Source organism: Thalassophryne amazonica, chromosome 4, assembly GCF_902500255.1.
Source record: "Thalassophryne amazonica chromosome 4, fThaAma1.1, whole genome shotgun sequence".
Classification (NCBI taxonomy): domain Eukaryota; kingdom Metazoa; phylum Chordata; class Actinopteri; order Batrachoidiformes; family Batrachoididae; genus Thalassophryne; species Thalassophryne amazonica.
The window spans coordinates 7568088-7579262 of record NC_047106.1 but is presented as its reverse complement, the minus strand read 5'-3'; the positions used below and the strand labels follow the sequence as shown (position 1 = coordinate 7579262).

Here is an 11175-nt window from a genome sequence, read left to right as displayed (position 1 = left end):
TGCCTTATTCCCAGTTTCTCCACTCACAGAAGTCAAAAGTTCTTCCAGAGTTGTGTCTTGGTGGCTTCCCTCACTTTTGTCCTTCCAGCATGGACATTCAATTTTTGAGAACTGCCTACCTGACACAGATTTACTATGAAGTACCACACTGTTTGTATTTCTGATTGATTGCTGTAAATGAAGTCTAAGAAATAGTCACTGATTTGGAAATGTTCATGTTTTCATCATGTTTTCAATAGAAGGAGAGAGCATATCTCACCCATATTGGCCTCTCTTCATTGGCTTCCTGTTAATTCTAGAATAGAATTTAAAATTCTTCTTCTTACTTATAAGGTTTTGAATAATCAGGTCCCATCTTATCTTAGGGACCTCATAGTACCATATCACCCCAATAGAGCACTTCGCTCTCAGACTGCAGGCTTACTTGTAGTTCCTAGGGTTTGTAAGAGTAGAATGGGAGGCAGAGCCTTCAGCTTTCAGGCTCCTCTCCTGTGGAACCAGCTCCCAGTTCAGATCAGGGAGACAGACACCCTCTCTACTTTTAAGATTAGGCTTAAAACTTCCCTTTTTGCTAAAGCTTATAGTTAGGGCTGGACCAGGTGACCCTGAACCATCCCTTAGTTATGCTGCTATAGACTTAGACTGCTGGGGGGTTCCCATGATGCACTGAGTGTTTCTTTCTCTTTTTGCTCTGTATGCACCACTCTACATTTAATCATTAGTGATTGATCTCTGCTCCCCTCCACAGCATGTCTTTTTCCTGGTTCTCTCCCTCAGCCCCAACCAGTCCCAGCAGAAGACTGCCCCTCCCTGAGCCTGGTTCTGCTGGAGGTTTCTTCCTGTTAAAAGGGAGTTTTTCCTTCCCACTGTTGCCTTGCCTTACAATATAAAGCGCCTTGGGGCAACTGTTTGTTGTGATTTGGCGCTGTATAAATAAAATTGATTTGATTTGATTTGATTTCATCCCGACATTTCTCAGAAAATGCTGCGGCTGCTTCCAGAAGCATTGCAAAGCTCCTCGCCAACTTTAAGCTCTTCAGAATTCATGAGACATGCAGGCAGCACCATGCAATTCATGCAAGGGGATGGCACCAACCAGCAAATGTCACATGAAATCCTTCAAAAATGCCTGTCACAACCAGTCACATAGTACCCCAAGGGGTACTGACCTTGCCAGTGCATTTCTCAAATACACCTTGTGTGTAGCATTTGTTCCAAATCAGACTGAAAATCAAATTCCTTGTCCATGGGCAACTGTTTGTTGTGATTTGGCGCTATATAAGAAAAAAGTTGATTGATTGATTGATTGGGTATTTTTGTAACTCAACTGCATATATGTGCCAATTTTGACCTTTGACCCCAATAATGCCCCCATGCCTGACCTTTGGAAAATTTGACTTTACTTGCACAATTCCAGAACCCATTTCCATATGTGTGCCACATTTGCTGATTATCAGTGACAAATCCAAATTTTTACCTTTGAACTCATTCATTCCCCTTTCACAAATGTGACCTCACCTGGGCAATTGCAGAAACCATCTCCAGATGTGAGTCACATTTGGTGAAAATCAGAGTGAAACAGTTATGCAGTTTTAGTTCTTTTGACTGATTTTTGGTCAGTTTGACTTTTCCTGTCAATCAGTGCTGGGAGACATCAGAGATGGAAAAAAGCAAACAAAATTTCACACTTGACTACAATGAATGTGACATCTACCAAAACAAATTATCCAAGGTGTATTATGGAGTGACAATCAACATGTCAAGTTTGGAAATTGGCCATAGGACCTGGGATGAGAAGGTGAACTGACAGGCAAACATCTCAAAAAGTCTCTCAGATGAGATGCTCATTGTAGCAGCTTGAAAGTTTGGAAGGACAAAGGTATCATCAGAGCAAAGAGAAAAGGCTTTAATCAGTTCCACGCTGTGGATAATAAGGAGAAGAACAATAATTTAACATGTAAAACCTATTGCCTCAGATGACACCTTGGGACTAAATCTGTGGGATCAGCAGTCTGATGTGTGTTTGCTGCTGTCAACTTTGTTGTGACACTCTGGCATGGTATAATGGACTATGAAACCTCGCCCAGCATGACAGTGCAGAGGTGCGTGCACGGCATGAAGCCATATTCTGGAGTCAGCATCAAACATTGCTGCTGCATTGTGAGCTAATGGAGAAACCATGTATGTGCATTTGGGGTTCCATTATAGCAAGAATCACAAGGACAGAGGAGGATTGTGTTGGTGCAGTTGCTGTCACATAAGACTCTTTTGCCAAAGTTACTGATACACACACATACACATTGAGTGGCTACACTGCGGTGTGTATGTGGCACAGATTTATGACTCAGCGACATGGGGTATGCAGCCACTACATTTTGAGAGCTGATCCCAAGTCTGGATAAATGAGGAGAGTAGAAGGAGGCACGGCGCTAACCGTAAAGTTTGTCAAATCTCAGCCACATGGGGTGTGCACCCAGTACACTGTGAGTGCTAGTCCCAAACCGGGACTAATGAGTAAGGTTGCATCAGGAAGGGCATCCAGTGTAAAACAAGCCAACACAACTATGCAGAATACAAATTGAATGTCCATACTGGATCAATCAAGGCCTGAGTTAACAACAGCAACAGCGACAATTGCCATTGCCCAACAGGGCATTGGAGGAAATTGGGCTACTACTGGGCAAAGAATAAGGAGCAGAACATGTCCAAAGACAGTGGGAGAAGAGGAAAACTAACAGGGTGGAAGTGAGAATCAATACATGTACAGAGGAGGGACCCAGGGCATATAGGGAGAAGGATAGTGAGGATGGAGCCACCAGGCAGGAGGAGAAGAGGGACTGCACAGAGGAGGAAGACACAAAGGACAGGGTGAGATAGAAAGGATTGATCTGCTGTGGTGATTCTTAACAGGAGCAGCAAGAAGAAGAAGCAGAAATTTATAAGACTGTCGTCCTTTCTGCAGCCATTCCCATGGGAGCTGTCCGTGGTGCTTTTTGTCACAAAGGAAGGATGTGTTTGCAACAGCAAGTGCAAGCTCCAGCTATGAGTATAGGAGGAAACACTATGCAACACACACACACACACACACAGACGTTTAGCCACGATGCACAGTAGACACATTTGTTTGAAAATCGCGTTAGTTTGGACAGTGCCGAGCACATTATGGCCTCAAAGTCCACTTTGTTTGACTAGAATAATCTCTCTGAGCCAGGACCAGTGCTGACCTGCTTGCATGGCTCTGACCCAACTTGTAGAAGTTCTCTGACCAAAAGGGGGGGAAAGAGTTGTGGAAGTTGTCGTGTGTATTTTGAGAGTGTTCAGGATGTGCTCTGCAACAGATTTTTTAAGTGTTGTCGACAACCAATTTTTTTTTTTTTTCTGTGAAGGTTGAGTAAATGTGACACATACACCTGCGACATTTTGTCATGAATCTGTGGGAAGGGTGGTTCTAAGCCCCAGTGGTGTGGCTGTGGGTTTAGCTGCAGCATTTCTGTCTCCATGTTTGACTAGTCTTTGTGGGTTTATTTTATTATTATTATTGGGATGGCCAGCACACCCATGATTAAAAGTCACTACTGTACACATTAAGCTCTCTTCATGTAAAAAAAAAAAAAAAAAAAAAACCTGAAGGACATTAATCACTGTTGCCAATCACTAAGTCTCTTTATGATGTACACAATTAAGGACAGAGTGTCCTCACCAGGATTAGGGAAGCCAGCGCCTCCTACTGGAGCCAGGCTCAGGGAGGAGCTTGCAGGTGAGCGCCTCGTGGCTGGATGTAAAACCGTGGCACACAGTCGATCTCAGTCTGAAAATACATGGTGTCGTCTCCATGTGGGCTCACCACCTGCAAGGAGAGTGTTAAGGGTCTAGTGCACTGTGTTATGGGCAGTGGACAGAGACAAATGCCCGCATGGTCTGACACTGTTATTGTACTTGACTCTTGGAATTTGGAACATCACCTCTGTCATGGCTTCCCCATCAGAAAGCCTGAGGTTAAGCGATACCAACTAGAAACAGTTGGGCTCACCTCCACACACACACACACACACACACACACACACCACAGGCTGTGGGACCAAACTCCTGGAGGATTGGCTGGACTCTCTTCTTCCAGAGTTGTCCAGGGTGAGAGGCACCAGGCAGGTGTGGGGATGCTCACAGGTCCTGGTGCTGTTATTTTGGAGTTTTCCCCGGTGAACCAGAGAGCTGCCTCAATGTGACTGTCGCAGACAGGAATCTGAACTGCTATTTGGTGCATATGCACAAACATTCAGCGTATTCAGAGACTTATTATGATCCTGGAACACATTCCTACTGCAGACCCATTAGTTCTACTGGGTGGCTTCAATGGTCATGTGGGAAGCAATGAAGAAACATGGAGAAGAGTGGTTGAGAGGAACGCCCATGATCTGAATCAGAGTGGTTTCTGTTGCTGGTCTTTTGTGCTGGTCACAGATTGACCATAAATCAATCAATCAATCAATCAATTTTTTTTATATAGCGCCAAATCACAACAAACAGTTGCCCCAAGGCGCTTTATATTGTAAGGCAAGGCCATACAATAATTATGTAAAACCCCAACGGTCAAAACGACCCCCTGTGAGCAAGCACTTGGCTACAGTGGGAAGGAAAAACTCCCTTTTAACAGGAAGAAACCTCCAGCAGAACCAGGCTCAGGGAGGGGCAGTCTTCTGCTGGGACTGGTTGGGGCTGAGGGAGAGAACCAGGAAAAAGACATGCTGTGGAGGGGAGCAGAGATCGATCACTAATGATTAAATGCAGAGTGGTGCATACAGAGCAAAAAGAGAAAGAAACAATGCATCATGGGAACCCCCCAGCAGTCTACGTCTATAGCAGCATAACTAAGGGATGGTTCAGGGTCACCTGATCCAGCCCTAACTATAAGCTTTAGCAAAAAGGAAAGTTTTAAGCCTAATCTTAAAAGTAGAGAGGGTGTCTGTCTCCCTGATCTGAATTGGGAGCTGGTTCCACAGGAGAGGAGCCTGAAAGCTGAAGGCTCTGCCTCCCATTCTACTCTTACAAACCCTAGGAACTACAAGTAAGCCTGCAGTCTGAGAGCGAAGCGCTCTATTGGGGTGATATGGTACTACGAGGTCCCTAAGATAAGATGGGACCTGATTATTCAAAACCTTATAAGTAAGAAGAAGAATTTTAAATTCTATTCTAGAATTAACAGGAAGCCAATGAAGAGAGGCCAATATGGGTGAGATATGCTCTCTCCTTCTAGTCCCCGTCAGTACTCTAGCTGCAGCATTTTGAATTAACTGAAGGCTTTTTAGGGAACTTTTAGGACAACCTGATAATAATGAATTACAATAGTCCAGCCTAGAGGAAATAAATGCATGAATTAGTTTTTCAGCATCACTCTGAGACAAGACCTTTCTGATTTTAGAGATATTGCGTAAATGCAAAAAAGCAGTCCTACATATTTGTTTAATATGCGCTTTGAATGACATATCCTGATCAAAAATGACTCCAAGATTTCTCACAGTATTACTAGAGGTCAGGGTAATGCCATCCAGAGTAAGGATCTGGTTAGACACCATGTTTCTAAGATTTGTGGGGCCAAGTACAATAACTTCAGTTTTATCTGAGTTTAAAAGCAGGAAATTAGAGGTCATCCATGTCTTTATGTCTGTAAGACAATCCTGCAGTTTAGCTAATTGGTGTGTGTCCTCTGGCTTCATGGATAGATAAAGCTGGGTAACAATGAAAATTTAAGTAATACCGTCTAATAATACTGCCTAAGGGAAGCATGTATAAAGTGAATAAAATTGGTCCTAGCACAGAACCTTGTGGAACTCCATAATTAACTTTAGTCTGTGAAGAAGATTCCCCATTTACATGAACAAATTGTAATCTATTAGACAAATATGATTCAAACCACCGCAGCGCAGTGCCTTTAATACCTATGGCATGCTCTAATCTCTGTAATAAAATTTTATGGTCAACAGTATCAAAAGCAGCACTGAGGTCTAACAGAACAAGCACAGAGATGAGTCCACTGTCCGAGGCCATAAGAAGATCATTTGTAACCTTCACTAATGCTGTTTCTGTACTATGATGAATTCTAAAACCTGACTGAAACTCTTCAAATAGACCATTCCTCTGCAGATGATCAGTTAGCTGTTTTACAACTACCCTTTCAAGAATGTTTGAGAGAAAAGGAAGGTTGGAGATTGGCCTATAATTAGCTAAGATAGCTGGGTCAAGTGATGGCTTTTTAAGTAATGGTTTAATTACTGCCACCTTAAAAGCCTGTGGTACATAGCCAACTAACAAAGATAGATTGATCATATTTAAGATCGAAGCATTAAATAATGGTAGGGCTTCCTTGAGCAGCCTGGTAGGAATGGGGTCTAATAAACATGTTGATGGTTTGGATGAAGTAACTAATGAAAATAACTCAGACAGAACAATCGGAGAGAAAGAGTCTAACCAAATACCGGCATCACTGAAAGCAGCCAAAGATAACGATACGTCTTTGGAATGGTTATGAGTAATTTTTTCTCTAACAGTTAAAATTTTGTTAGCAAAGAAAGTCATGAAGTCATTACTAGTTAAAGTTAATGGAATACTCAGCTCAATAGAGCTCTGACTCTTTGTCAGCCTGGCTACAGTGCTGAAAAGAAACCTGGGGTTGTTCTTATTTTCTTCAATTAGTGATGAGTAGAAAGATGTCCTAGCTTTACGGAGGGCTTTTTTATAGAGCAACAGACTCTTTTTCCAGGCTAAGTGAAGATCTTCTAAATTAGTGAGATGCCATTTCCTCTCCAACGTACGGGTTATCTGCTTTAAGCTACGAGTTTGTGAGTTATACCACGGAGTCAGGCACTTCTGATTTAAAGCTCTCTCTTTCAGAGGAGCTACAGCATCCAAAGTTGTCTTCAATGAGGATGTAAAACTATTGACGAGATACTCTATCTCACTTACAGAGTTTAGGTAGCTACTCTGCACTGTGTTGGTATATGGCATTAGAGAACATAAAGAAGGAATCATATCCTTAAACCTAGTTACAGCGCTTTCTGAAAGACTTCTAGTGTAATGAAACTTATTCCCCACTGCTGGGTAGTCCATCAGAGTAAATGTAAATGTTATTAAGAAATGATCAGACAGAAGGGAGTTTTCAGGGAATACTGTTAAGTCTTCTATTTCCATACCATAAGTCAGAACAAGATCTAAGATATGATTAAAGTGGTGGGTGGACTCATTTACTTTTTGAGCAAAGCCAATAGAGTCTAATAATAGATTAAATGCAGTGTTGAGGCTGTCATTCTCAGCATCTGTGTGGATGTTAAAATCGCCCACTATAATTATCTTATCTGAGCTAAGCACTAAGTCAGACAAAAGGTCTGAAAATTCACAGAGAAACTCACAGTAACTACCAGGTGGACGATAGATAATAACAAATAAAACTGGTTTTTGGGACTTCCAATTTGGATGGACAAGACTAAGAGTCAAGCTTTCAAATGAATTAAAGCTCTGTCTGGGTTTTTGATTAATTAATAAGCTGGAATGGAAGATTGCTGCTAATCCTCCGCCTCGGCCCGTGCTACGAGCATTCTGACAGTTAGTGTGACTCAGGGGTGTTGACTCATTTAAACTAACATATTCATCCTGCTGTAACCAGGTTTCTGTAAGGCAGAATAAATCAATATGTTGATCAATTATTATATCATTTACCAACAGGGACTTAGAAGAGAGAGACCTAATGTTTAATAGACCACATTTAACTGTTTTAGTCTGTGGTGCAGTTGAAGGTGCTATATTATTTTTTCTTTTTGAATTTTTATGCTTAAATAGATTTTTGCTGGTTATTGGTAGTCTGGGAGCAGGCACCGTCTCTACGGGGATGGGGTAATGAGGGGATGGCAGGGGGAGAGAAGCTGCAGAGAGGTGTGTAAGACTACAACTCTGCTTCCTGGTCCCAACCCTGGATAGTCACGGTTTGGAGGATTTAAGAAAATTGGCCAGATTTCTAGAAATGAGAGCTGCTCCATCCAAAGTGGGATGGATGCCGTCTCTCCTAACAAGACCAGGTTTTCCCCAGAAGCTTTGCCAATTATCTATGAAGCCCACCTCATTTTTTGGACACCACTCAGACAGCCAGCAATTCAAGGAGAACATGCGGTTAAACATGTCACTCCCGGTCTGATTGGGGAGGGGCCAGAGAAAACTACAGAGTCCGACATTGTTTTTGCAAAGTTACACACCGATTCAATGTTAATTTTAGTGACCTCCGATTGGCGTAACCGGGTGTCATTACTGCCGACGTGAATTACAATCTTACCAAATTTACACTTAGCCTTAGCCAGCAGTTTCAAATTTCCTTCAATGTCACCTGCTCTGGCCCCCGGAAGACAATTGACTATGGTTGCTGGTGTCGCTAACTTCACATTTCTCAAAACAGAGTCGCCAATAACCAGAGTTTGATCCTCGGCGGGTGTGTCGTCGAGTGGGGAAAAACGGTTAGAGATGTGAACACTTTATTTTAAAAAGGATGTTCATAAACACACTTTGTACCATAGCCTCTGTGAAGAGAGGGGCGGAGCTATCAAATGATCACCACCTGGTGATGAATAGGGTCAAATGGCGGGGAAAGCCACCAAACCGACCTGCAAGGCCTTTGTGACCCAGTCTCAGATAACTGGCAGAAAATAACTAAATGTCACCAATGTGTTTGCTCACAGGATGGTTAAAATTAGTCCTTACTTGTGTGTAACACCTTTGGATATGTTGTGATTTGGCTCTGAAATTGAAAGTCAGTGTATCAGTCACCACTTGGCAATGGAATTACAATTTAGCTCATGCCCAGAGTGGTCGTAGAGTCCACACCAGGCACAAATGGGCTTAGACTGGTCTTGTGGCAGAGATAGAGCACAGTTATGGCCCTACATGGGAGCTCACCTCCGAGCTGAATTGCGTGTACCGTATCTTCACACCCACTGAAGTGTCCCAAAGACCATGACCTTCAACACGTGCAACGACACAGAAGAAATGGCAAGTGTGGCTGCAAAAGTGAGGAAGGGATACGGAACTATTCACCAACAGTATCCTGAGTGTGTCACAATTTGGTGTTGAGTTAATCAAACAGTACAAACCAAAAGTACTGAAGTGTTTTGTGTATTTTATGTCAAGATGTTATTTTGCTATGAGATGTTTCAGAGACACAATGTCTCTCCTCATCAGAAATACTTGTTTCTTAACCTCTCCTTTTTTTGTCTTCATTACATCTCCTTTTCATTCCGTCCTCTGCTTGGTAACCAACGCTCTCCTCAGTCCTCTTTTTTCACCACTCTCGTTTCCGGTTTCATCTTATAACATCACATTCAAGCTCACATAAGTCCTCTCACTGAGCTTCTTTTCTTCTCCTTTTTCATCACCTGCTGTCTTTTTTGCATCACATTTTCTACTCATCTTTCAGGCCATATTTCCTCATCCCTTAGTACCTTGTCTTTGTTCATGTCGCCTGAGCAGCCACCTCAGTCACACGGGTTTGGTTTATTTCAGGTGTACTCACTTAACGTTCAGGACAAACCCTATTGTCACATTAGCTACAAAAGAGGCTGACAACAATTGGTATTTGTCACTTCATGGGTGTCCTGGGGGCGTGGCCAGCTCCTGGTTACTTGGCAGTAATGTGCACAATGTTTAATAATCAATTTAGAAAAAGGACAGAAAACCCAAACATGTTCAGTGAGATATACGTCATGCTTGACTGCTGAATGGAATGAAAAGTTTGCTTGATTTGTTGGCATTTCTGTATCGTGAGTTATCACTCAGACATCTCTGTAAGATGTCTTGTAAATCACTTCAGGATGTATTATTAATTTATTTCATTTATATGGTGGCAAATCACAACAAAGTTGCCTCAAGGAGCTTCACAGAAGTAGGGTCTAACCTTACCAACCCCTAGAGCAAGCACACAGGCACAGTGGTAAGGAAAAACTCCCTCTGATTTGAGGAAGAAACCTCAAGCAGAGCAGACTCAAAGGGGTGACCCTGTGCTTGGACCATGCTACAGACACAGTTGACAATAAGACTATACTGGAAATTTTGGGAGTCCGTGTTGGTGCACAGGACAGGAGGTCTGCAGAAGAAGACATCCACTCCCATCTCTGGATAGAGCTGCACCTCAAACAGAGAGAAAATGCAGAATGAAAGAAAGACAACAAATACAGTATAATTTGTCAGCATTAAGCAACAAGAAAAATAGAAGAAATACTAAGGTGATCACTGGCCACTAGCCCTAAGCTTCAATAAAAGACACAGAGTAGATAAAGCTGAGGCTGAATTTAACCCCCTACCACCCGCCTCATTTTGGCTTGTCAGTATCTCACAAATAAATGTGAAATTTACCATTGATGGGATATACAGGCTTACAAGGGGTTAAAAGGAGAAAAAGCATATTAACATACTATACTAGTATGCTAGCCATACGAAAGGGAAAATAAGTGCTTCTTAAGTTTGGACTTGAAAGTCTCTACAGAATCGAACTGTTTTGTTAATGCAGGGAGCTCATTCCACAAAGCAGGTGCAACCGCAGACTTTTTATTCATCCTAGGGACATAAAGTAGTTCTGCACCCTGAGAATGCAGAGCCCGGGCCGGTATGTAGGGTTTCATTAGTTCAGCTAAGTAGGGAGGAGCTAGTCTGTGAATAATTTTATAGGTTAGTAACATATCCTTAAAATGGGACAGGAAGCCAGTGAAGCGATACCAAAATGGGTGTAATGTGGTCAAACTTTCTGTTTCGTGTCAAAGGTCTGGCAGCAGCATTTTGAACCAATTGGAGACCCCAAATGCGGGACTGTCATAAACCAGAAAAAAAGACCATTGCAGTAGTCCAATCTAGAAGAAAAAAGCATCAGCCATAGACAGGATTGTTTATTTTGTATGAGCAAGCAGCCAACTGATGTCATGCTGTCTTTTTGACTGATTGACAGTCACTGTGTCACGTCACTCAGCATTTGCATAAAATAGGAGTTCTAATGTAGTTTGTCTCTGTCTGGCTGGCAGGCACAGTGACTGTTGTCTCTTGTCATTGCAAATCTTTGACTGAAAATGAATGGCAGCTGGTCACTTGCGGCTAATGTGTCTGTAGTTTGGCAGCAGGAGATCAAACGGGTCTGTAGGATCAGACAGCAGTGGG

General features: G+C 42.5%; 1 long non-coding RNA gene across 1 annotated transcript; it reads left to right on the top strand.

Annotated features, from left to right (window-relative positions):
- Nucleotides 1-322: 322 nt before the first annotated feature.
- LOC117509091 lies at nt 323-10557 on the top strand. Its single transcript, XR_004560237.1, has 3 exons — nt 323-333; nt 3313-3315; nt 10424-10557. It is a non-coding gene; the product is annotated as an uncharacterized LOC117509091 (long non-coding RNA).
- The last annotated feature ends 618 nt before the right edge of the window (nt 10558-11175 follow it).